Source organism: Pseudorca crassidens, chromosome 11 (assembly GCF_039906515.1).
Source record: "Pseudorca crassidens isolate mPseCra1 chromosome 11, mPseCra1.hap1, whole genome shotgun sequence".
Lineage (NCBI taxonomy): Eukaryota > Metazoa > Chordata > Mammalia > Artiodactyla > Delphinidae > Pseudorca > Pseudorca crassidens.
The window spans coordinates 59,196,447-59,222,193 of NC_090306.1; the positions used below are offsets into that span (position 1 = coordinate 59,196,447).

The 25,747-nt window shown below is 36.4% G+C and overlaps 1 protein-coding gene and 1 pseudogene across 4 annotated transcripts in view; one reads left to right on the top strand and one right to left on the bottom strand.

Annotated features, from left to right (window-relative positions):
• Positions 1-865: 865 nt before the first annotated feature.
• Positions 866-3,081, bottom strand: LOC137202926 (E3 ubiquitin-protein ligase MARCHF6 pseudogene; annotated as a pseudogene).
• Positions 3,082-18,136: 15,055 nt separating this feature from the next.
• Positions 18,137-25,747, top strand: part of FRS2 (fibroblast growth factor receptor substrate 2) — a 78,463-nt gene continuing 70,852 nt past the window's right edge. The window contains exons 1-3 of one of the 4 annotated variants that reach the window (XM_067697297.1): positions 18,150-18,232; positions 19,121-19,163; positions 22,197-22,301. The gene's annotated coding sequence lies outside the window, so the exon portion shown is untranslated. Of the gene's footprint in view, positions 18,233-19,120; positions 19,164-22,196; positions 22,302-25,747 lie in introns of all 4 variants that reach the window. The other 3 variants (XM_067697294.1, XM_067697298.1, XM_067697295.1) reach the window with 3 other exon arrangements.

A 25,747-nucleotide genomic window follows, 5' to 3' on the forward strand; every position in this document is an offset into this window, starting at 1 on the left:
TAGATTCTGATGTAGTTGCTCATGGTTTTAATCTTGTGCTTTGAAGTATTTTCTTTTTCTGGAATGAAGTTCTTGGTTGCGACTGTGTAGAAGAAGTATGTTAATTAGATTATATTTAGTTGGTGAATTTGTGCCCACAAGAATGTGACTTTTAAAAAGTTGTAAGTTGTGCTGGGTTTGGCAGCACATATACTAAAAAGTTGCAAGTTGTACAGTTCTTGCAGATAAGATTGTTTCCTGTTTTCTTTTGCATGTTTAGTACTTTTATATATTTTTCCATGAGTAGCCTTTCAGTTTGTCCATTTGTATCATTTGACACTCAGACTTTATTTAAGTTCAGCTCTACCATCACTGGGGCTTACAAATGTTAGTCGTTTGAAATGTCAAAATTTGGATTTGATCCAAGAGTTACAAATAATATAAGCCTTTATATAAATATATCCAAATATATATTCTTAGGGGGAAAGGAATAAATAAAATACTGTGTTTATAGAGTGGTTTTAAACAGTTAGGCTTTAGAATTGCTATACGCCCAAAGTATTTCTCCAGTGAATTGCATACTGTATCAGTTCATGAATTGTGCTATAAGAAAGGTGTTTTTTTTTTAAAGTGACAACTAGATTTAATAAATTAATATACGTTTTGTTTAAAGATGTACAGTGCACATTCTGTTTAATCCAGGGTTTTAGGGTATCCAGAAACTTCTGTTTACGCATATACAGACCTCAGACAGCAGTGATGTCAGAAGATGCAGGAAGGGCAGCAGAGCCTTGCACTGCTGCTCTCTGAATGCTGAGAACACAAGTCAGATACATTTAACTTAAAAATAATACTGAGAGATCACTGGGGAAAACCTCCGAAGAGAGAAGTCCACAAAAAAGGACACATAAAGGCAAGGGGAAGCTCAAGGTAGTTGATACAACCACTTTATTCTTGGGATGAATGTGGAGGTGGTGGAGACGTGCTTTGTTTGCCAGATTTCCATTCATAGTTCATGAGGCGTTGGCCCACAGGGTACTTGTCATTTTTAATATGTTCACAAAGGGACTTAAACTGGCAGACCTGGAAGGACAAGATTCCTGTCGATACCACGACTATCAGTAAAAGTGGAAAACCCCGCCAGTGGACCAAGTTTTGCATTTCCGCAGTTAACACCTAGTAAAGGAATGGTGCCGGATGTGATGATGTAAGGTACACGTTAGGAAAGCAAGAGCACAGAGATCACTGGCGCTGCCAGTTTCCGAATGATATAGTGAAGGTCAGTGTTCCGGATGCCATCTGCCTAAACCTGCTCAATTACAGTTTTAAACCACCACTGAGGATCCATCAGTGTTATATAGCTACAGATTCTCACATGCAGGATTCCAGGTGCCCAGTCCTGTGATGGGAAAAAAAGAGGAGTTTGATCCAAGGGAACCCTCAGGGGAGCAGCAATAACCAGCTGAAACAGGAGCCCCAGAAGAAGCAGGACGACTCCAGCCAGCAGCACTGCAACTATCGAAGTCTTCATTATCATGCAGGACTACCCTTTAACCTTCTGAAGATCATTCTGCATCCCTGTGGCATCCATGTCGCCAGCACCGTCCCTGCCTTTATGGTTAGCCAGCAAACGTAGAAACCATAAGCAGCTGTGTAGAGCTCATGGATTTTGGCAGTCCCTGTCCAAAATGACATTAACCGACGGCTGGCAAATACTGGTAGAGTAAGGCAGATGAGCCTGGCCATCAGTAAGGTTCTTGCACGTGAAGAAAATCAACAAAAATATCCTGAGTGGAAAAATTAAAGGCCGACGGTAAGGCTGAAAGCCAGCAGGCCCTCCCTGCTGAAGTATGGCTTGGTGGGCTGCATACACACCTTCCCCCACCACAGGAATAGCGTTACTATTTCAAACAGGCTGGTTATTGTTCACTGGTTGGTTTGCACTGTTCTCATTTTCTTCCTGGTCTTCCACCAAATAGGAATGAAGATCCAGCAAGTTTCCAGCAGTAATGGTCCCTGCTCACACAAGCTCCTTCAGCCACTGCTGTGTGTGTCCCTGTTCAAGTAACACTGGTAAGATAACCTGAAGCAGAAGCAGCTCAAGGGACAGTTCACTCAGTGGAGCATCACTGCGGAGCGTGACGCTGTACGGAAGAAAATTAGGCAGGAGACTCGTAATTACACGAATAGGTAGACAAAGCACCAGGAGCACGATGGAGCCAAAGAGAACCACTGACAAAATAAATCTTGGGAGATGCTTATAAATAGTCAAGTGAATCATTTCTTGTACTGGATTTTTAGAAATCTGGATCATTCAGATTCCTTAGAAACCAAAATACACCAGGTTGAAGTACCTGTCTCAGTAACAGAATGGAGGCAAAGTAGAAAACAGACACCATTCCTACTAGTTAATGCAGAAACATGATCTTTCAGAGAAGCAACAGACATTTCCAGGGAACAGATATCCAGTCACCGGCCACAAATGAGAGGGAACACTTATTTCTACCACCACTAACAAAGAGACCTTTAACAACAATATAGCAGACTCCCAGCTAGTGACGAGACCTGTGAAATTTAACAAGAGTTGCCAAGCCATGATAAATTATCAGTGTTATTGCTAAAAGTACATACCCTACTATGGTTGTGATTAGGCCTTCAAAATGAGATGCTTGGAGGTGTTCTTCAAATCCCAAATGAACAAGGGAGAAATGACCAGTGTGGTCAGGGTAAAATGCAAAACCAAGAAAGAACGGTGTGTATAAAGACACCACCCAGATGACATGTTCTGGAAACACTAGTCATCCATCAAGTCCTAGCATTCTTCCCCATGTAAACTCTTTGTAGCTCTGTCCCATTCTAAAGCATTGCAGTTCATGTGACATCAGCTGCATTTTCCCCACCTGTGTTGTCTTCCTCCTTGTTCTCCTCCTCCTCCTGTTCCACCTGCTCATCCTGGGCATCAGGGTTTTCCGGCATCAGTGCGTTCTTGGCTGGTGGCTTAGCATGCTGGTCGGCGGCAACATTTTCAGCACCATTTCCTCCCGCTGGAGCCTCATTTTGGTGATGCCTGACAGCACTGAAGGGCAGAGCAGCAAGTAGCATGTTGACCTCAATACTACTGAAAATCCTAAGAATTACAGAAAGCTAGCACAATAGTTTGGGGGAAAAAAAGGCGTATACTCAGTTTAGACAATTTCAGATCGTTTTAACAATTTGACAATTTTCTGTTTTGCCTCTGAACATTTTTATTTATTTTAAAATTAAAGTGATATTTGTACATATGTAGTTTTAAAAATCAAATAATATTCAAGGCTTATAAAAATGGCAGGGCACCATCTCTTCTCATGTCCAATTCCCAGCCTTTAGGGGCAGTCAGTTTCAGTTCCTTCAGCTGTTCTGATGTGTCTTTACTTTTCTAAGTCAGTTCTGTTTTTTTGTTGGCTTTTCATTTTAGACAGTAGCTACTCACTTTCCTTCTAAGAAAAATGAGGATTAGTCATCTTAATCTCTCTGCCGCCTGCAAACATTTATACATATTTCCCTTTCTCTCATCTTCCTTTTATAGGATATCAGGTTTGGGGGGTAAATTCTTTAGTATATAAATTATTATAACTATGCAAATATTTTTCACAGCCTTGTCACAAAATTCACTGTGATCGTATTTCCTTTCTTGTCCAACTTAATGTTTTCTGGAATAATTATCTGAGTTTGAAATTTTATGTACTTTGTGCCTATTAATTAATTTGCAATTCTCTGACAAATATAAAATACAATATGGTTGGACACATCAGATAATCTGTCAGTTCCTTTTTCTTCTTGGAGACAGCCTTCTGCCTCCTATTTAGAATGCAGACTTTCAAATAATTCTCCTGTTTTTCTCTAATTATTTTGTCTTGCTTTCAGTGTTGACCTGTGTTCCAAAGATCAGGGTCTGTGGTACACTCTCTCCAGGGATGAGGAGAAGATTGGTTTTGGGGTGAGGCCACTTAAATGAACTTTCAACCACTCATCTCGTTTCCAGCCGCACCCTGCATTTTTGTCTTCATTATGCTACCAATACCTGAATCTCTTCAGCATGAGTCAGCTTGCTGCTTTTTTTTTTAATTGTGGTAATGTGGTAAAATATACATAACTCAAAATTTACCATTGTAACCATTTTAAAGTGTGCAGTTCAGTGGCATTAAGTGTATTTACATTGTTGTGTAACCATTACCACTGTCCGTCAATCTCCAGAACTTTTACATCATCCCTAACTGAAACTCTGTACTTATTAAACAGTAACTGCTTATTTATCCCAGCCCCAGGCCACCATTATTCTACTTTCTGTGTTTATCAGCTTGATGGCTTCTTCCGTTCAGGTTTAGGTTTCGGCTTTCTTGGTCTAGTTAGTTTAGTTACCTCTTTTTTTCCTAGCTTCCGAAATATTGTGCCTTCTCTTATTTGCTGTTGTCTTTCCCCATTCTCTTATCCTTATGGATTTTTTTTTTGCGGTACGTGGGCCTCTCACTGTCGTGGCCTCTCCCGTTGCGGAGCGCAGGCTCCGGACGCGCAGGCTCAGCGGCCATGGCTCATGGGCCCAGCCGCTCCGCGGCATGTGGGATCTTCCCGGACTGGGGCACGAAGCCGTGTCCCCTGCATCGGCAGGCGGACTCTCAACCGCTGCGCCACCAGGGAAGCCCCTTATGGATTTTATACTTCTAAAAATTCCTTTAATTTTTTAAGGTGAGGTTTCAGGAAGGGGTCAGGGCCAGTCATGATTAACCAAAGGTCTACTACTCCCCACCTCCATTCCTTATTATTAGTTTTAAAATTTAGGTTTTTCTAAATTAGAAATTTAAATGTAGGTATGTCAAACAAATAAAGGCAGTTTTGTAGCTATACTGGCTATAAAATTAAGCTGGATAGATAGTCCGCTTCTTATTGCTGGTTCCCATTGTGTTGACGGGGGGTTTGATCACTCAGACCTATTGCAGCCCCATACTCTTCCTCCAGCAAACCTAAGATGGTTCCGCAGTGCTGAGACATGTTTTGAGCTACTGCAGCAGTTTCACAGCAGTGACCCTTCTGTGGGGAGATAGACTGTTAGCTACAAATTTCTGTACAAGTCTGTTATTCAAGGTGTAGTTGAGGTATTTCCTCCTCTGTGCAGCTTCTCTGAGTGCCCTAGCCAGAGTTAATAACGCCTTCTGTGCCATAGCACTTGTAAAAATTCTGTTTTATTCTAGCGAGGTTAGATCTGTCTACACTAGATATCTATCTTATGATGGTCTGTCTCCACCTTTCTTAGACCTAGTATTTCTCAAGGTTAGGAGAATACTCCCAATTTTGATACAGTTTTTGATCCATAATAAATAATTATTTACCTAATGAGTAAATAATCCACCTGGATTGGTTGAATTTCCTATTTTCTGGAACACATACTCTCATTGTGTCCTGTGTCACCAATGTCCACGGAAAGCTGTTCAGTGCTTTTTGCTTGATGCTGTGGGTCAGTTCTGTGTAGTGATTAGAAGTGTGGCTGCCAGAATACCTAGGTTCAAAAAAACAAGCAAGTTTCTTTTTTTTCCGGCTGCACTCGCGTGGCACGCGGGATCTTAGTTTCCAACCAGGGATCGAACCTGTGTCGCCTGCAGTGGAAGCGCAGAGTCTAAACTACTGGACCGCCAGGGAAGTCCCAAAACAAGCAGGTTTCTAATCTCTCTCTGTTTCAGTTTCTTTACCTATAAAATAGAGAGATTAATAATCGTAATATCATGTAATGTCGTAAAGATTAAATTAATACATCTAAAGTGCTGGATCAGTGCCTGCTGATACAATGTTTTGTAGTCAATCTTTTTCATCTTTATGGGGACATTGCCTGCTATGATATCATTAGAACTTGATGGAAATAGATGATATGCAAAATCAAAGTAAAATAGCAACTCTAGTTACTATTAAAATATTTAGCTCTGAATTTTCTATATGAACGTGTTCTGAAATGATTTCCATGGACAATAGTAGATTAAGGCATATAGATAATAAACTGGGAGAAGTAATGTCTTCAGTGTGTTATATACCTACTAAAATACTGTATTCTTTAAATGTACTATAAAATAACCAAACACATGGAAATATATTTTAAACACATGGAAATACATTGAATGGTAATGTTAACGTTCATGTTCTTCTCTCCCTAAGAAGAGTTTTATGCAGCCCACTAATGAATTCGATATGTGGCATAACTGTTGTCTTCTAATTTGGGAGCCTGCTCTGTTTATTTTTCTCTTCTCGAAGTCTCTGACTGTGTGCTAAGGGGAGAGAACCCTCCATTCATTCAGCAGTCATGAGACTTGCTCATGTGCCTAGGCATTGTGGGTAAGGGAGAATAAGGCACAGTTGTTTTTCTTAAGGAACCATAATCTCTTCATCAATTCAGTAATATTAAAATCAGATGTTCTGGCAGAATATATTCACACTGTTTGACCAGAATTCCATTTATAATATTTTATAAATGGAATAAAAATGTGCACAGAGATTTATGTACAAGGTGTTCATTAAAATACTAATTATAAAAGCAATAAAAAAGATAGGACTTTTGGTACATCCATTATATTTTCCAGACTTTCAATTAGAAACATGCTAATACTTAAATAATTAAACTTTTACTTAAAAAAAATCTGTCCTGGTGGATTTACATGGGAGGATGGATAGAGGGTTAGGTCAGTTGAATTGCCCGATCCATTAAAAGGAGTGGTAAAGTGCTCAGGTCCATGTTAGGGCTCCAGTACCACCACTAGTGTATGTATGACTCTGGCAAGTTGGTTGTTTAAAATTCTGTAAACCTCGGTGTTTTTCCTGTCTGTATAGTGGGTGTAATAGTAGTTTTGAAGTTTGTCGTGAGGACTAAATGAAACAGTGTATGTAACCTTAAAAATAAAACAAATAGTTCAGTAAATATTTGTGGCTTACTGTTATTGTTTTTCCTTACACTCCTTTCCTCCTTAATAGTTTTTCTGAGTAACATTCTTCCAGTCAGTCTAAACAAGGAATGGCAATATTTTGCTTGGTCTGATAATTCCCATTGCTTTGTAATAGCCATCTAGAGGTTTTTGAGGCCTTTGCTAACCTCTACAGAGCTGTCACCTGTTACTTGCGTAGGCCAGTTTTGAAGAAGGGGAAATAGCAGTACATGTGCCTTGGGTTTGCCATTTTTGCGGTAAACCTTCTTTGTCTCTTTATACACATACTTATTCCCTGTTCTCTTCTGGGTATCATGTACTTTTTGTTCTTGCACTTTATTTTGATGGGGAGTCTGTTGGCTTCCTTTTTTTTTTTTTTTTTTTAATGTTTTGGCTGTTAACGGTAGTTTCATAGCATAAGTTACTCTTCATAACAGGGTAGTCATCCAAAGCTAGCCTTAGTTCTTTTTTAGACCTGCTTCTCCGAGGCCTCTCATGAAATGTAAATATAGCTAGTTTGTGAGACTGACTTGGACATGCCTCATTTAAAGAAGAGTTTGATTTTTTGTGAACTTTTTCTTCTTACTCTCCTGAGTACAGAGCTCCTTCTGTGTTTAATATAATGTGACCAAATACAAAGGAACTTTTCCATGAGGGATTATGGTGTCTTTTTAGAGCAGGTAGATTATGACCAGAAAATTCTTTTTTGTTGTTGTTAAATGGCATAAATTTAAATACGTGGTGTTTAGTATAAGTTATGTTCCGACAGAATCCGGGAAATAACAGCCAATAAATTATGACTGGTGATTAATGGAATAGCCCTCAGCACTTAGGCAAAAATGATTTTACACACCTTGGGAGTTATGGATACTATGAAAAGTTTTTACATTTCTTGATGATTTTTTCTACATTGATAAGTCCAGGGTATTTATAAATTATCGTAAGTCAGAACTTTATATTAAAAAGAGTATTAACAGTTGAGTTTTGAAATTACTTGCCTTGGATTTAGTACTTTTTGTCATTTTAAATCCAGGAATTAATACCATATGGTGTGCAACGTGCAATTAACTTTATTTTGAATCTGTTTGAAGAACAAGCTGAAGGTGTTTTAATGACATCACTCAGCTAAATCAGAAGATAGGTTCCTTGGGTAAGTTGCTTAACTCTCAAGGTCCTGTAACATAGCTCTAACGTATTATTGTCATGAGCCCTACAATTTTGTGGCCTTTTTAATTTTCTTTCACAAATCTCTGTCGAAATTCAGTTTTTTTCTTACTGAGTTTTTAATATGATAGCTATAGATTAGATGTCAATATACATTTCTAAATGCTTGATTCTTTTTTTTAAAATTTTAATCTGAAAAGACTATCACTTTTTAAAGACTGCTCTTTTGTTTAGATTGCTCTTTTATTCATTAAAACATTCAACTCTATATGGTAACTGGCTCCTGGGGTTAAAAAAGTACATATTTAACCCGCCATTTTCACACTCCCCACAAACCTTATATTACATTTATATTGACAAGTAATAAAATGAACAGATTTGAGTTTTAACATTCTAAACAGTGGAAAAAGCATTACTGAACTATAAAATGGCCATGCAGAGAAATCTGGCAGAGGGAGAGGAGTGTATTTTACATACTGAAAAATCAGCCTGTGGCAATCAGGCACTGACTTGCTCTGCACTGTTTTAACAGAGAATTGAATGGTTTTGTTATACAAATATTTTAGAGTTATTTGCTAAAACAAAATAGGAATGTTTAAGGCCTTTTGATGATAATTAAAATTTTTTGGACCTTAAAATAACCCTTAAGAGGAGGAGGGACTCCTTGGTTATAGAACCCCAAGTGAAAAGCTCCTGCTGGGAAGAAGGCGCTTGGGAATACAGTGAGGTTGATTTCAGGCATGTTGGGATAATTTCTCTTAACCTTAATGATACTTACTCCTTGCACATACGTATTTTCCTGTGTCATCACTTCTCCTTGTCTGTGTTCCTTTGAAATAAATCTAAAACTGATTAGACATTTCTCATATTCCAAATTAGGAAAATTATTATCCAAAATTTATAGAAATAAGGTTTCCAAAACTTCACAGGATAAATCCGTTGGTTGAAAGTGAACATTACTTTTGTGTTTCTTTGGAGAGATTAAAAACAGAATCTTTTTCCCCTGTGGGGGTAGGGTAGGTGAGAATGGATGTTCCCCCTGCCTGATTGTTTCCGTCACAATTCTTGGTGGCAGTAAAAACCAGTAAAAGCATATCGTGTATTTTAAAAGGATATTGGATAGAGCTCAGTGGCTCATCAAATTGTTTTGAGAGTTAGAGAACCAGATTCAGGGCTGAGCAGCCAGAAACAGTGCCCGAAATCACATTGCACAACGATTCCCATGAGGTTGCCAGTGCCATCTAGAGACAGACTGACAGACGCCACAGCCTGCCCCAGTGACACGGCTAGCACTGGTTGACTATAAGTGCTGTCACCTCTGCCCCAGACTTGACCTTCCTGCAGTTGCTCCACCATTAGTATGAGAGAGAGTTCTTTCTGGTCTCTTATTGTCCTGCTTGTTAGTTGCCCATTTCTTCTCTGGGCTGGGCATGTGTGTTTGGCATAGCCCGTGTCGTGGCCGTGTAGGACATGCGGAAAAGTGTCTCATCTTCTGAAATCATGAGATGGTGTGAAGTTCTTAAATTTAAGATGTGGAAAACTCTTTGATCTTCTGAAAACATAAGGTGGGGAAGTTCCCAGACTTAAGAAGGGAAGTTCAGATGCTAGGCAGACAAAAAGAGTGATAAACATTGACTGCATGTTTTAGATGTAATGTGTGCTGAGCCCTCACTATGTGCTAGGTACCACGCAAACTGTCTTACAGGTGTTATCACAGGCCATCCTCACAACATTAGAAATGAGGTAATAGGCTGAGAGAGTAAGTAACGTGCCCAAGATCATACAGTTAGTGTCGAGCTAGGACACGAACTCAAAGCTGATTCCAAAGCCAGTGCTCATAACTGTTGTATTAAACTAACTCTTTTAATACCCCCTCTCCCCATATATTTAGCTCAAAATCCTGTAAATAAATCTGCTAGATAAACTCTACTAAGTTTATTAAAGTCATATGTATGGTATATCTATGTATTTAGGCATTTTAAAGGAAATGAAAATTTGTGGCTTTAATTTTATCTATTTTCAACTAATTGAATGATTTTTTTTTTCCATTTTGTGGCTATTTTTCTAATTCACTTTGCCACAGGCTACAATCTGATAAAATGCTTGCTTTCTGAATATCAGTGCTTAGAAGCCAGTTAATAGAGTGTAATAGAAGTCAGCAAGAAGGAGAGGGGACATAGAGTGACCAAAATAGAGGCAGGGAGGAGGAAACATCACACACATATACACACACACAGCCCTGGGAGAGGGAGAGACAGAGACAAATATATATGGAAGGAATGGGGGGACACATGCATGTTATTCTATATAAATATTCTATATAAAGCAGCATCCTTTATAGCCTTTTTTATTTGCATTGGTAAGTTGAAAACGATGAAATTCCTCCTCTGCTTTAGGAAAGTCATTAAGGCCTTTTTTTTTTTAAAGTTAGAATCAGTGCTTTCTTTAAACAATAAGTTTTAAGCCTTTATACCAGTTTGCATTTTAAATTGACTTACGTACTTCTATTTTAAAGCTAAAAAAAGTGATATCTAGGAGTGAAACAGGAGCTGTTATTTAACTTGGGACATATCCAACTTGGTTTGGGGGGAAAATCATAAAGGCACACTCTCGTAGTTACCATGATGTCACCGAAGCTAGAGTATTTCTTCATGAACCACAGCTCTTGTTAATTATTCCTTTAGTATGAGTCTGTCTGTTCTGCATATTTTTCTTTGCTACCAAGACAGCACTTTATAATAATGTTATTTTGTTCACTTGTGCCTTTGGGACTAAATGGGAGACTGTAATTTTTGTGAAATTGAGTAGATCAAATGCCCTTCCACATACATACTGTTGTAAACAGTCTAAATGTGAGTTGGGTGATAGAGAAATACTTAATGTAAGGTAAATGTCCATGATGTTGAAAGTGATTTTTATTCTCTAAGTATTATATTTTTAATATTGAATATACTATGCTTTTTGTCCTTACCCTAATCTGATCTTTCCTAGAATATAGATTTAAATTTGAGAACTCTTATTTCTCTGTGAATTTTTTTATTTTTGGTCCAGTGCAGGCTGTATACAATGGGTTTTTGTATAAATGCAATTGATGTTATATATATACTCTGCTATTCCACTACTTAACTTTGAGATTTATTCCTCTTTTATGAACTGGTTTAGTGGACCAGCAATCGTCAAATGGGCAGTAGTCCTTTTATTAAGCTAACAGGTTGAAAACAGGATATTGGCATATACTTTCTTATCTTTATGAACATTAGCTAATGGTGCATTTAATTAGTCATCTAAGTAAGAAATGCCATAATGGGCCAGAGCAGTGATCCATCCGGCACAGACTGTCCTAAAAAGCTGCACCAAGGAATCAGGTTACTTATTGGAATTCTGTCATCACTAAAGTATACATAGGCCATTTCTAATTTCCCTTAATTTATATACTGTACTCAGAATTCATGCATTCATTTAAACTCTTCAACATTGCGATCCGTTCTGATTACATATGCTATGTATGTATTAAGCTAAAACACCTATTTTAGATCTGTTGGAATTGGTAATTCTAGGGTAGAATACCATTTATAATATGAACTTCAGTTCTTTCCTTGCTCATATGCTTCTTCAAGTTTCTTCACCTATAAAATATAAAATGATTTCAGTTTTTTTTCCCCAGTCTCAAAATCTGTTATTTCTAATATGGCCAAATTATGAGATTTTTCACCCTCCTTCTTACCATTTTTTCTTTCTACGTGCAGTTTAAATATAGGCAAGTTCTTTATGTATAATGAAGGAGGACCAAGTTATAGAGGGCCACTGAATTCCTTTGAATTATCTGATGTGGATTTTAGGAGAAACAATATTTCATAGTTGTAGTTCAGAGAAAACAGGTGTAGCTTATATTGATTGCTTTGTGATATGGATTTATTGAAAATTCTTTCATGAGACATGAATTCTACTTTTAATTTTGCTGGAAACTAATTTCCAGTTTGAAGGCATTTGTCATTCTTTCTTTCATTGTTCTTTGTGCAGTGCTTACCATGAGAAATTAGAGTTTGAGTGTGGCGAAAAATTGTATCTGTTACATTGCTGAAAAATATTTAGAGTCTATCAGAACTACTAAAGAATGAAGATAGTATTTTCCTCCTAGCAGATAAAGGAGGAATTTAGGGAAAAAAATGTAACTCTTCTAGGTTGACTTCTATTTTTGAAGTTATTGGTTATCCCCTAGAAAATGAAAGGGCTGAAGTGAGCTTTATAAAAGTTGTTTCCACTTTTGAGGAAGTTAATGCAGTTGGGTAACAGTTTGTGGGGCACATACATATTACAGCATCTTCAAGAAGAGACTATCAAGTACTGAAGTCTTTTGGTATTCAAGTAACTCAACCCCCTGGAATAGAGTCAAAGTAAATCTGCTTTAATACCAGGTTCCTCTCCATAGTGAATATTTTATTGTGTGTGGTATTAAAATTCATGAAAAACAGTAAAGCCACAGGTTCTGTGTTATTTATTTGTATATATCTCTTCATTACGTATAATGTTGAACACATAGAAGAAAACTAACCCAGGAGATATTTACCTTAATGTTCTACATAGACTCATATGTTAAGAGGCTTTTTTTTTTTTTTAACTAAGAAGTATATTTTATTGTCATAGCCAGAATGTGAGTAGCATGTTTATATATAAAACAAAGTTTAAAAAAGTAACAGTTATTCATATTGTGTGCAAGAGGAAGGAAGGGAAGGAGAGAGAGAAAGAGACAAACACTAACTATAGGGAGAGGAGGTGTGTATGATAAAGTTTCAAGAAACAATACATACTCCATACGCTGTGTACTTCCATTTTGTTAAAATGCAAAACAAAACAGCAAACACCATAGGTGAAGGTTGCATTATTTATAATTGGTATCCTGGAAGAGTGTGTCCTTACCTTCCCTCCCCTTTCCTTCATCATTCTTAACCATTAGTGCAATGATTTGAGATTGTGAGGGAGGTTTTTTTTGTGTGTTAATTTATGCTGAAAATTCCCAGGACACAATCAAGTATTTAGAAGACTAGCATAATGTATTTAGGTCTTTGGGGAACTTTTTAATCATGAATCTGTTGAGTCTCTGCTCTGTGTAAAGCAGTAAATTATTTAAATGGCGTGTCTTTTAGTCAATAGGGATAATTTGTTCCAAGCAGTCTTCACTTTCTCCAAATAACTGAAGACATTAGTATAGTAAGGCCACAGTTCCTGGGTAATGTGTCTTTTAAAAAAAAAAAAAAAATTTATTTAGGCTGTGCCGGGTCTTAGTTGTGGCATGTGGGATCTTCATTGCGGCATGGGGGATCTTTAGTTGTGGCATGTGGGATCTTTAGTTGCAGCATATGGACACTTAGTTGTGGCATGCATGCGGGATCCAGTTCTCCGACCAGGGATTGAACCTGGGCCCCCTGCATTGGGAGCATGGAGTCTTACCCACTGGACCACCAGGGAAGTCCCAGGGTAATGCGTCTTGACAGTTAGGTAATCACCTTGATTTTTTATTTTGGAATAGGTATGTTACTTTCATTGTACGATAAGCAGTGGGTGCATCTAGTAACAAATTAAATGTACAGTTTAGAAAGAAAATATTCCTACAAAATATTTTCTGATTAATGACATGTTAAAAAATCAGATTCTGTTGAGTATAAAGAACTGAAGCCAATAAGTGTTATCTCATAGTGTCAGGAACTATGTTCTCTCATGTTCCACATGAGAGAATTTTCCGGAAAAGGAAAATTAGGAATTACAACTAATAATTTTATTGTAAATTTTAAGAAGTTAATGAAAAACTTTAATGTATGTATGTGTATGTACATATCTATACATCAGGAGAGAAAGAGAAGTATTTCAGACATCCAGAAAACTACAGAAACTATTTTGGTAAATATCTGTTACCCACTGTATTAAGTCTTAACATTTCTTCCCTGACTTCTCAGCGCATATGGAATAGCCATCAGTCACTTAAGAGTTGAGTCAGGTTAATCATTATGAATGAATACTAATTAGTGAGCTATGCTGTGCCTCACTTACTCTTACTCAGTTCCCTTAGAGCTAAATGTAGCATATTCTTCTGATTCATCCCTAATGCTACATGTTTCTTATTAATGTACAACAGTGAACCTTCCTCTTTTGTCCTCTTATTTAAAACAGCTGTGGAAGAATGGAACAAATTTCTCAAATGAGCAGCCTGGATTTACATGTTACTCCTATGGGGCAAATGTGGTATTTGTGACTAATAGTTTTATTCCAGTTTACTGCAGATTATAACAGTGAAAAAGAAAGACTGAGATTTTGCATTTTGGAGCTGTCTTTTTCTGGTTTGGACAAGTTATTTAACCACTCTGTTTTGTCAATACCTTTCCCATAGGGAAGCTCTGAGAATTAAGCAAGCTAATGTAAATTTCTGGCATACAGAAGTTGCTCAGTAAAAGGTTGCTTTAATATCACTAGCCTTTTTTCAAGTGGTTGAACTTGCTGAAAGTCTGATTTCCAGATGAATGGGGTCATTTCTGCACAACAATATTCAAGAGTTCTCTTCACGTCCCTCCCCCAAAAAGCAGATTTAACATTAGATTCATCATCTAACTCTTAGAACCCCAGCTGATTGTTTTCATAATACTTCTGGTTTATTTTTTTACGTAAGGTCTGATAGGCACATAACAAATGCTTTGTGAGCCTTAAACTAAGTGAAAATAGATTGTTCAGATGAAAGGTATGTGGATAAGTCAGTTTTGGGGCAATTCTAGAGAACTCTTGCCAGAACTGGTATCTTTGTTTTGGTCTTCAGAGACTATTAAATATGATCACTGAGTCATACTTGCTGTTTTCTCTGTCCCCTGGCTATTTCTCTTAAGACCCTGAAGCTTGGCCACCACACGCAGGATGTTTAAAAGGCAGCGTAGGCCTTAGCCCAGGAGGAGTTTGTTTATTTAAAGAAAAATAATTAAGTTCAAACATCCCTACCATGTCATAGCTAGTCTAGTCATGTTACAGTTAGTGAGTTCTTTTGATTCTCTCTGGTGGTCATGGTGCCTAAAAGGTAACAGATAAATGTGGAAGTAGTTAAACTTTTTCTGAGATTACTTGGAATTTTATAATGTAATCTCAAACAAATCCCTAAAGGAGTGGGAGGAAAGGGAATGCCATTTATTTTGCTAGTTGTTTTTTAATGGGACTCATATAATTCAAATCTTTCACCACTTCTTTCTAGGGTTATGATACAGATGATTTAAAAACAAAAGAAAAACTGAAAAAAAAAAAAGCCACGCACACTATGGTAGCTATATCTTCATTAATTCTTTGAAGTTTGGACCATAAGAATCTTTTAAAAGAGACAGTATAACTTCATAGATATTTAGATACAAAGATACGAAAAGTGATTACATTTGTGTTTCAAATGATTATCATCTCCAAAATTTATGACTGACTTATCCTTACATATTCTCTGCCAGATGAGGAAATCCGAGGCAGATATTTTGGGCTTGCCTGGGGTACCAGGGTGTATCTCTTTAATTAGATAACTTTTAAAAACCAAGTCCTAAAGGAAGTGAAGGAGGAATTAGTACAAGTCCTGAGGCACTGAAGTGAGAACATGCTTGATGTGTTTAAGGAAAGAGGTCAATGTGCCTAAAATGGAGTGAACAAGAGGGAGAGTGGTAGGAGATAAGGTTAGAGTTGAGGAAGGTAAAATCAGATCGTGGTCCTTATGGTCTTTGTAAGGATTTTGGCTTTGAAACTGGTGAGATGTACTCAATTAGAGGGTCTGAGCAGAAGAATGACATGATCTGATTTTCTTTTGAAAAGGACTATTCTGACTGATTTGTTGAGGTGAGCAAGGGAAGAAGCTAGGAGATCAGATGGAGAACTATTACAGTAATGCGGATGAGAAATAAGGTGGCTTGGACCATCATACGAGTGGAGGTGGTAAAAGTGGTCATATTATGGATATCTTTTGAAATTGGAGCTCCCAGGATAAATACCTAATGAATAGTGATGAATACTTCTGCGCATGAACTCTGGTTGATCCTTTTTTAATGATGTTAAGGTTAATCACTGGGTTCAGGTTTTGTAGCCTGATTATCCATTATAAAGTTTCCCATCAACCTTTTATCTAATGGTTTTAGCAACCATTGATCAATTTTTAGATTTATTATTTCATTAACTATTACAAAATGGGTATTCTCTAATTCTGTCATTCCTTCTACATTTATTTTTTGGAATCCTATAAAAGAGGGCTTTCACTTACTGACTGCCTGGTTACTCTGGGGGTACCTTTCATATAAGAAAGGCTGGATAAATACTTGATTCTTTTCTATTATCAATTTTCAGGATAATTAGTTCTTGCTCTAGTGACAACCAAAGATGATGGATTTTTTAAAAAATACATTTAATGTTTCAGTCAGTGGTAGTCATTATCATTTTGATGTTCAAAATGTCATTATCGTTTGATGTTCATTTGACTTTAAAACGTGTCTTCAAAGTAGAAACTATGAAACAAGATATATTCTGAGGAGTCTAACTTGCATGCCTGTCCTTTCCAACTTGCTTTCTCTTTTCTCTGTAGACAACCATTTAAAAATGATTTTGGTTTATTCTTCCACCGCTTGTTGAAAGGAAGAAAAGCAGTTCTGTAATAATATTTGTATTCCTCCCCCCAATTTTTTTTACTAAAAGAGCAGCATTTTGTGGAATATTAATTCAGCTACAGGATGGGAAGTAGGGGGTACTACTGGGTTGCTTGAGGGTTATTGTTGAGATCAACTTTTCACTCCTTATAATAGATTTATTCTTATATTCCTAGCTGTCTCCTCAAAGAACATACATGTTTGCAAAAGAAAAAGACCCTCACCCACACTATTTGGCAATATTTAGGAAGATCACACGTCCAGCAATTCCCCTTCTAGGAGTCTTTCCCAGAGGTTGCACTAATAAAATTACAAAGTAATAGATGCCTTTATTCTGTTCCTTGAAGTTCGGGGACCATGTCTTGATTGTCTTTTATTTATTTATTTATTTTTTTGTGGTACGCAGGCCTCCCACTGTTGTGGCCTCTCCCGTTGCGGAGCACAGGCTCCAGACGCACAGGCCCAGCGGCCATGGCTCACGGGCCCAGCTGCTCCGCGGCATGTGGGATCTTCCCGGACCGGGGCACGAACCGTGTCCCCTGCATCGGCAGGCGGACTCTCAACCACTGCGCCACCAGGGAAGCCCTTGATTGTCTTTTAATTATGGGCTTTGTTTGTTGGCGAAAAGAAACAATACTGATGATGTAGTTGGCATTAACATTAATGGTGTATGTGTGGAAGAAATGGCATTTTGAGACTGCCATTTTGACATACTGTCAGGTTAAATATTTCATCAATTAACATTAAATCATTCATAAAGTTATTCATTCTTTCGATGAATATTTACTGAACACTTAGGGCATGGCAGTCATTGTCTTAGGTGCTCGAGAGATACCAGCAAATAAGACAGAAAAAAATCTCCTTTGGAGCTTAGATTTCTTATAGATGTGAGGGAGAAGCAGACAAGCATAATAAATAAGCAATTAACTTACTGTTTTCAAATGTGCAATTTTAGGGAATTCCCTGTCAGTCCAGTGGTTAGGACTCGGCGCTTTCACTACCTGGGCCTGGGTTCCGTCCCTGGTTGGGGAGCTAAGATCCCGAAAGCTGCACGGTGCAGCCAGAAAAACAAAAAACAAAAACAAAAAGCCAAATGTGCAATTTTAGGGTTCCTTTTCTATGTCTTCCTTTCCTCTTTTTCCGGTCTGTAAGTGGCATCCTTAGGAATTGCAAGAGTGTGATGGGTGAAAGGGATTGAGGACTGAAGCGGTTGTAGATTTTTATACTGAGAATGTGTAGCATAACTGTATAATTGTGGTCCCTCCCACCTCATTCTCAGCCCAGTTAATGTTTTTTATTAGAAGGTTGCTTAAGAACTGTTTTGATAGTTCCCTCTAGTCACTAATATTTAGATAATTGTCCTTAAAGATTTTATATTTTTGTTATAATATGTTCTTAATTACATCTTTATTTCAGAAATGACCATTAAGAAGTAGATGCCCAGATGCCAAAGTAATGAAACAGTCAATTTGTCATAAAGTAAGATGCAGCTGTGGCTTTTCAACCAGATTAGTAAGTGTGGCCAAATTTTTTTTTTAACTTTATACTTACTTTATCTACTTTGAAAAACATTTAATAAAAAATATAGTGGACTTTTAAAAAAGTGTCAACTTGTATTTCTGTTTTTCCTTTGGGTTGTAGAACAAATTCTAGCATATATCTCTAGAAAATGTATGTTTTTGCTTTACTTTTTTAAGAACTATAAAGTTAATATTATAAAATTTTAGTTTTGAGGAAATATATGAAAAAGAGTCACTATAATAATGCTCTCCAAATACAGCCACTCTTACAGTTTTTGGATATTTGTTTTCCCTTCTGGTCTTTGTTCTACACATTTTAAAAAAAAACAAATTATGATCATAGTGTTGTAAAGAGTATGCTTCTTGTATATCTTTTAAAATTAAATTTGTTAAGATGTTTCTTCCTGGGAATAAAAATACCCTTCAGAATAGTGTTATTGGAGTGATGAAAATGTTCTAGAATTAGGTGGTGGTGATGGTTGTGTAACTGAATTTTACACTTTAAAGGGATGACTTTTATGACATGTAGAATAGCTAAAAAAAAAGGTACCCTTCAGAATATCAAATCTTGGCAAGAGTAAAACCCAATTAAGTACTAATGTCTTAGAATATGAAAATGTGCCACTCATTATTATGTACTTAGCAAAAATGATTTGATAGTAGAGTATTTTTATAATACAATAATACATTTTATAATAAATATTTTAATGAAGACAATAACATACTTTTATTATTTGAGACTTAATATTTCTTAAACTTTGTTAATACCAAATGTCATAATAATCTAAATGTACTATGCTAGCATTTTGTAACTTTTCATTTTCAAAAGGCTTTCTATTTGAAACTAACATTTCAACTTTTCTACCTGAAATTTTTTTAGGGACAAAATTGTATCTATTTTTCTCAGAAGAGAATTCCACAAGGTAAGACATTGTTAATATAGTAATAAAACAAATATGGTTGAATATAGGCTTAATTGCTCTGGCTTTTTTTTTTCTTTTTATCCTTTTCCCTTACTTATATCTTTTCTGGATTATTACAAGATTCTCACAATTTGTTAGCTATTCCTTTACTACCTCAGAATTTGCTAGCAAGACACAAGTCATCTTATTTGAAGTTAGGATTAAAAGGGTATGATTAAAGTAGTCACCTTGAAACTCAAATACTGCTTTTCATAGTCACAGCTTATTCCTAGCATCCTTAGGAGTGGGTTTGTCCATTTTGAGAAAAAAGTTCTTTTCTTTCATTGAGGCCCATTTACCTTTTACTTCAATGGATAGTACTATCTAAGTGACATTAGGGAGTAGTGGGTTCATAGAAGCTCTCTTAGAGGCTTTAAGTTAAAGGAGATTATTTTGCAATGCTTCCACCTATGGAAATTGTGTAGCTCCTATATTTAGTTTAAAAAGTGGAATGCTTCCTACCAGCTAGATAATAAGAGATTGAGTAACAGGTAGTATTAAAGAAAAAAATCCTGAATGATCACCTTGACAATGGATTTTAAATCATCATTGATGTACATTATTATTCTCTTTAGACTTCTGAAGGATGAAATGTTCAAGTGAGTAGATAGTAAAATTTCCTTATCAGTGTGCCTACCCTATGCCAGATACTTAAAATCAATTGCTTGGCAGCATTAAGAGCTTACTTTGGTTAAGTTTTCTCAGGAACTTTTGGCATAGGTAGTAGTGGTCCTTGCAGAGTAATTCAGTCTGTCAACTGGAAATGCTTATAAAGTGAATTATTCAGATCAATAACTTTCTCATTTTTTCTCCTTTTTCAGTATCCTATGTCTTGAGGGTAACATTCACCCTCAAACACAATTTTTCCACCTGCTTTTGAAACTGCCACAGATTTAGTTAATCAAGTCAGTTTTTATCCTGATAACTGAAAATAAAGCGTTAAAATAAAGGGGACCCACTAGCTGATAAGGAGGAAGGGAGAGCAAATTTCCAAGCTTTCATTTACAAGTTTCTTGTGAAACTCTTTTGCCCTATTTTTTTCTTCTACTTAACAGGGGGTTAAGGGAGGGGATCCTAGAACCTGTGTATAGCACTATCTGATCTTCCAGGGCACTACTCAAAGGCATTACTTCAGGAGAAATCCAGATCCTTCTTTTCCTGGACCACAATGCTTAAAGTAAAAACAAAAACTTCAAAAAATTTAATCTTAGTGAACTTGATCTGTTACATCTTTGTCACTGTTCTTTTGGCAAATAAAATGTAAATCTCAGACATCAGTACAATGTATGTTATGATACAATGATGATGAATTATATTGTCTGTACCCTTAGGGTTCCCCTCTACCTGTTCAATAAATATATATTTTTGTACATACCAGGTGCTTTCATAATTTTTTTAGAGTAGAAAATAATCTAAAAAAGATTATTCACGTTTATATAGTATTACCCTGCTACACAGTTAAAGGTATTAAAGGGACAGTGACAACTTAAATTATTGTTAACCCTACACTTAAAAATGGCTGAAATGGTAAATTTTATGTTATGTATATTTTATCACAATTTTAAAAATTACTGTTTAGAATTTGGGGCAGCTTTGTTTGTTATGAAAGACGATGGCTTTGTCTGAAGTACCAGTTTGTTGTTGTTGTTTTTGCCTCTGTCAAGAGGCCCTCTCCTGCCACTATTCTTCTAGGTCCCAGTAGCCACACTTCCCTTTACCCTTTGGACTGTGAGGTGGTAACAGCTCTAGCTCTCCACTGTTGCTAAGCTGGGGGAATTCCCCCTTAACCCTACCATAGTTGTGTAATACAGGTTTAACTTCTGGTATCCACTATTGACAGTTCAAAGACAAAGGAGTAAAGAAATGCAGAGAATTTCATGTTAACTAGTCCAAAATTGTATCTCAAAACATGTTGCTGCTTATGAGACACAATGTAATTTAGATGCATGCAGAATTTAAAATGCACAAAAATTTGCATCTTTTTATACTAGCTATTGTACCTTGTTTTGGAGTGCCATTTAAAAAGAAAAATATCAAGCTGAGAGTTGAAGAAAAAGTAATCCTTACAAAATACTACTATACTCAAATGGGAACATGGCCTGAAGTGTCAGGGTGATGATAAGGTCCCACAGACAACCATGGATTTAAATAAAGCAGTAAGAATTCCATAGACGGGAGAAAGGCCAGGTATCTAAACAGTCACATGATTATCTTCTCCAATATTGAAGTACCAGTTTTTAACCTCAAGTACAGGAGTATTGAGTTAATGATATTCCTCAGTTTGTGTCATACCCATTTATCACTGGTTCGTTAAAGGACTGTTCTTCCATTTTCTTTTATAACTAGTCCCTATACAAATGACCTTTAAATGTGTTTGGTGTGTATTGTTTTGTTTATATCTTATAAAAGGTTTTATTATTTTATGTGCCTGTGTTTTAATTATACATTAGGTCTTAATCTAATTCTTATAGTCCCCTCCACCCTCCTCCGTCTTATTTTTTTCTAAGATCTGACCATGTTGCTGAGTGTTCTTCTAATTTGTTTTGTCCATCTGGTACACTGTATTCCAGGTTGTTTATTAAAACGAAGCTATTAAATGTAAAATTTCTTAAATGTGTAAGGCACATAAAATGAGCATTTACGAAAAGGTCAATTTGTGCTTATTTCTTAATATTAGAATTGAAGTTGAGGAATGCGAATTAGATCCTGTGGAAGATTAGAGGAAATATAAACATCTGTTTAGAAGGCTGTCTATCTAGGAGTCTGTTAGAACAGTCAAAGAAAAGAACTGTAGGGCCTAACAAAAACATATTTTTTGTCTAGAAACAATATATTAAAATGCTTAGGTCTCAGTGTTAGCTGGTAAAAAGCCTTATGGTTGAAAGATAATACCAGTAATGTTAATAGAACCGCCCCATTATCTGTTGCTTGTTATTTTCTCCATTAAATTATATATGAACATTCATCTTATTTCTTTCTATTACTTCACTGAAGCAGAATCATGTTCTGTGAATTTCCATCACTGAATCTAACACAGAGTAAGAACAGTACAAATGCAAGATTCTAAATTTGGGATGCAGAAAGACAGTTTCATCTATGGTAAGCACAGTATCAGCAGAAGTAACTTCTCTCGGATCCCCTAACTAGAAATTGTCAGAAAGTGGGAAGTTTAGAATGTCCAAGTCTGTGGTGATGATATGCCTTGTAGTCGAGAAGAGGGGAGAGGGGAAAACTCCTAGGAGAGGATAAAGTGGGCCCTGACATTACATTAAGGAGGATAATGACAGCACTGATCAGATCAGGGATGGGCTTCTATCAGGTCGAAAAAGCTAACAAGGTACCTTCTGGGAGTACTTTCTTTTTGTGGAAGGGGGATCTTAGGGGCACTTAGTTCTGGAGGCCAGGCAGAAATGTGGAACTGATTCAGTAGTAGTGGAATGGAAAAGGGTAAGGGAATTCACATTTGCTAAAAGCCAGTGTTGAGGCTTTTTGAAAGAAGTAGTTATTTACATGTCAACACTTAAGTATTTGTAAAATCTTTGCTGGGAAGACTGGACCCTCTTGATATTGATTTGGTATCCCATGCATTGTTGAATACTCCCCACTCTTTTTAAAAATAACAATTCAGGTAACATAGTCCCTTTCTCTGATTTCTTAAATTTTCGAGTATTTTGTATGGCATAATAATTTCATGATTTTTACTTTGTTATGTTAACACATGCCGTAAGTAGGACAGATAGTATTATCATTTTACAAATGAGGAAACCAGTAGCAGAATTAGCTTTAGATTCTTTTTACTAATCTACACTGCCACCCTATCAATGGATATTTGCTCCATATAGAAGGTGTAATTACAAGGATAGTTTTAACATGAAAGAAATGTTTCTAACCAAAAAGAACCTCATAGCCTGAGAAGTTTAAAAAACACACATATACAAACAAAAATAAAACAAATAAGTAATGTAGATGGTATTCACTTAACCTTAACATTCACTGAAACAGCACTTAATAAATTAATATGGATTTTGTCCATCAGTTATATAGAAAATTATTTCATAAACTTTCCAACTTATAACAAATACCATAAATTTAAATTTTTTTAGTTTTGAACATGCCTGTTAACTATACTTAAAAATTAGGTGTTTAATTTTAACAAGTGGGGATTAGAATCCTTTTGTGGGTATGGAACAAGCAGTTTGATCTCACATTATTTCAGAATACGGTAATCCCTCCCTCCCAAATAATTTGTTTGCAGTATGAAAATCAGGCAAACTGTATTATAAACCTGTATCTTTTATCCTGAGAGACTTACTTTGGTTCAGACCCAGCTTTAGTGGTACAAGCACAGATCAAGATTGGTTTTGAGTAATCCAGTGCTATCCTAGGTCATTCTAAGTCTGGAGGGTCCTCAGATATACTAATCATTTGGTCTCAATACCTAGTTTACTTTAGAGCCTGTGGAAAGATTTCACATGTAGATGGTGGGATAAAGGGATACAGATCAACTCATAATCTATTAAATAGATTGGAGTCATAGCACTTCGAAGCTTAGCAATGTTTTTGTTGTTCAGAAATAGGCTATGACAGGTCTTCTGACTGATTTCTTATTATATATTAAGGCTTCAGATGTTACAGTTCAATTTAAGTAAATTTTAACTTTCAAAAATGTGGATAGCTTCATCATTTTATAAAAGAATACAGTTATTTCAGATACATTTTTGTTTCATGTTCCATTCTTCCTTAGAATTCCATATGAGCTTCCTTGATTTTATTTTTTAGCCATTTGCTTTTAGATTAAAAAAAAAAATAAAAGAAAGAAAACCTCAAAATAGGTTGAAACTCGACACAAATTGCTGCCACAGAACAAAAGTGCTGATCAAGTTAAATCAACCCCTGCAATGTGTATTGAAAGGAAAACCTCTCCTCTCTCCCCCAATTTGAAGAACAAGCATATTCCCTGCCAAGAAGGGCTGACTTTAAATGGAGCAGCTGTCCATATTAGGAGCATAGGGTTGCTAAGGTGACCATGGCTGTTTGGAGAAGAATGCAGCTGAGAGGGCAAGTTCTTGATGTGTGAGCTGAGGGAAGGAATGTGGTGTGATTGTGCATCATTCCTCGTAATCACATGCTCACAAAGTGCTGTGTGGGCAGCATGTAGAAACTACAAGTCTGAGTGCTGGAGCTTGTGTGTGGTTAAAATCGTTTTGTTTTCATGTGAGCCAGAGACTTACAGTTTAGGTTGAAAACATTTATCTTGTATATATATGTGTGTGTTTTGGGTAAAGGGAAGGATGTTTTTGATGGTGGATGAAATGGGAATGGATTTATTTTCCTTGATGGACATATACCTTCATATTGTTAAAAAAATTTATCTTGGGATAAATGTTCTTTCCAACTCATTCCTTTCAGTCATATGTACAGTGTTAATAGTTTCCCAAGTGCATGAGGTGTTCCTTGTAATTGCGTTTATTTCTTTTCCATTTTTAATTTCAGAATTATTTGGAAGTCCTAAGAATATGTTGTCTATTTGCTCCATTTCTTCTTCTTTTTTAAAAGTCCTTACTATTTCTCCAAGGGATATATTATCTTAATGTTTCTTCCCTAAAGCATCCAAAGATAGGTTCTGGATTTTGGTAAAAAATATGATTGAAGGAGCAGTGGGAAAGGTCAAAGAAACATCCCACTTACCTGAAACACTATTTAGATTTTACCACGGGCATCATTGCTAATATTTGCAATGAGATACAGACACAAATGTTGATGCAGACACTTACTGAACCATGAGAGTGTGTTTTTTAAAATTCTTGTTTCCAAGTCCCTACAATAACGTGTTGATCTTAAGTGACACTATAAATATAATATTTAAGATGTGAAGTAGTTGGAACATTGACAGCTCTGTGTTACATTAGCATTATATTATTTTGTTCATATAGTCTACTGGCTTTGACATGATTGCTCAATTGAATTATTTTTAAAATATGGAGGGAAATTAAAAGATTAAAACATTTGATCTTTGGATTCAGTTGGTTAGTTGACATATTTCATGTATATCTTGATAACTTTTGATGACATTCTCTATAAGCTGTATCCTTTCCTCCCAAACACAGTAGAATATAATTGGTTTACATATATACCTCATAATAGTCCTTAACTTTAATATAGTTAAATATATGTTTTTTTTCTTTATAGTTTATCTTAATCTTTCCTTAACTTTAATATAGTTAAATATATGGTTTTTTTCTTTATAGTTTATCTTAATCTTTTCCTATTCAGAGGTCATAAAGATATTCTTCTCTATCAACTAAAAGCTTCATGGTTATACTTTTTACATTTAATTCTTTTTTTTTTTGTGGTACGCGGGCCTCTCACTGCTGTGGCCTCTCCCGTTGCGGAGCACAGGCTCCGGACGCGCAGGCTCAGCGGCCATGGCTTACGGGCCCAGCCGCTCCACGGCATGTGGGACCTTCCTGGACCAGGACACGAACCCGCGTCCCCTGCATCGGCAGGCGGACTCTCAACCACTGCGCCACCAAGGAAGCCCTACA